Consider the following 1,114-nt stretch of genomic DNA (forward strand, 5'->3'; position numbering starts at 1 on the left):
GGGAAGTGAAGGAAACACTTCACTGGGGATATAGAAGTTCTGAAGCCAGATTCTGCTGTGGGCAAATAGAGCTTAATACTGCTAGGACTTCATGCTGCTGGAGCTTAATACTGCTAAGTACTTCACACTGCTGGAACTTAATGCTGCTAGTATTTAATATTGCAAGAGCTTAATACTGATGAAGCTTAATACTGCTAGTACTTAATACTGCTGTATGTTAATATTGCTGAAGCTTAATACTGCTAGAACTTAATACTGCTGGAGCTTAATACTGCTAGTACTTAATGCTGTTGAACCCTAATAGTGCTAGTACTTCACACTGCTGGAGCTTAATACTGCTAGTACTTCATACTGCAGGAGCTTAATGCTGCTAACATTTAATATTGCAAGAGCTTAATACTGATGAAGCTTAATACTGCTAGAATTTAATACTGTAGAAGCTTAATATTGCAGGAGTTTAATACTACTAGTACTTAACACTGCAGTAGCTTCAGTAGCTTAATGTTGCTGGAGCTTATTTCTGGAGCTTAATACTGCTGATACTTAACACTGCTGAAGCTTAATACTGCTAATACTTAATAATGCTGGAGCTTGGCACTGCTGGTACTTATTACTGTGGCATTTAATACTGATTAAACTTTAGAGGCCAGTAAAGAACACACTTCACAGGTATTCCCCCAAAGGTCAAGGGAGCTGAGGTATTTATACACCACCTTCTGGCAGACATCTCTTTAGCGCTGCTTCCAGGTCATGGAGTCTTCAGCACTTCCACAGATAGACAAAGCAGGCTTTTTAGGCACTCCTCTTGTAGGCACGCATCCATTTGTTTTCTAGTTTTTATAATTTTATCAACATTTATTTTCCTATATTAGCTCCTCTCTCTCACTTTTTTCCTTCTAAGTTTGTGTCCTCTTTTGTCGCCTTACAGCCGATTCTTAGACCACCCCCCCTGCATTAGCCTCTGACCCATTAGTCGAGAGAGTGTCTCGGAAAACTGAGGCCGGATGGAATGATATCTGTAAAGCTCTCTCTGGGGGGCGTCTCGGCCTGACTGGGACCTGATGGAATGATATCAGCTGTCTCCCCTGGGAGGACATGTAATTATGTCTTGGGG

The sequence above is a fragment of the Hipposideros armiger genome, unplaced genomic scaffold (assembly GCF_001890085.2).
Source record: "Hipposideros armiger isolate ML-2016 unplaced genomic scaffold, ASM189008v1 scaffold_639, whole genome shotgun sequence".
NCBI classification, from domain to species: domain Eukaryota; kingdom Metazoa; phylum Chordata; class Mammalia; order Chiroptera; family Hipposideridae; genus Hipposideros; species Hipposideros armiger.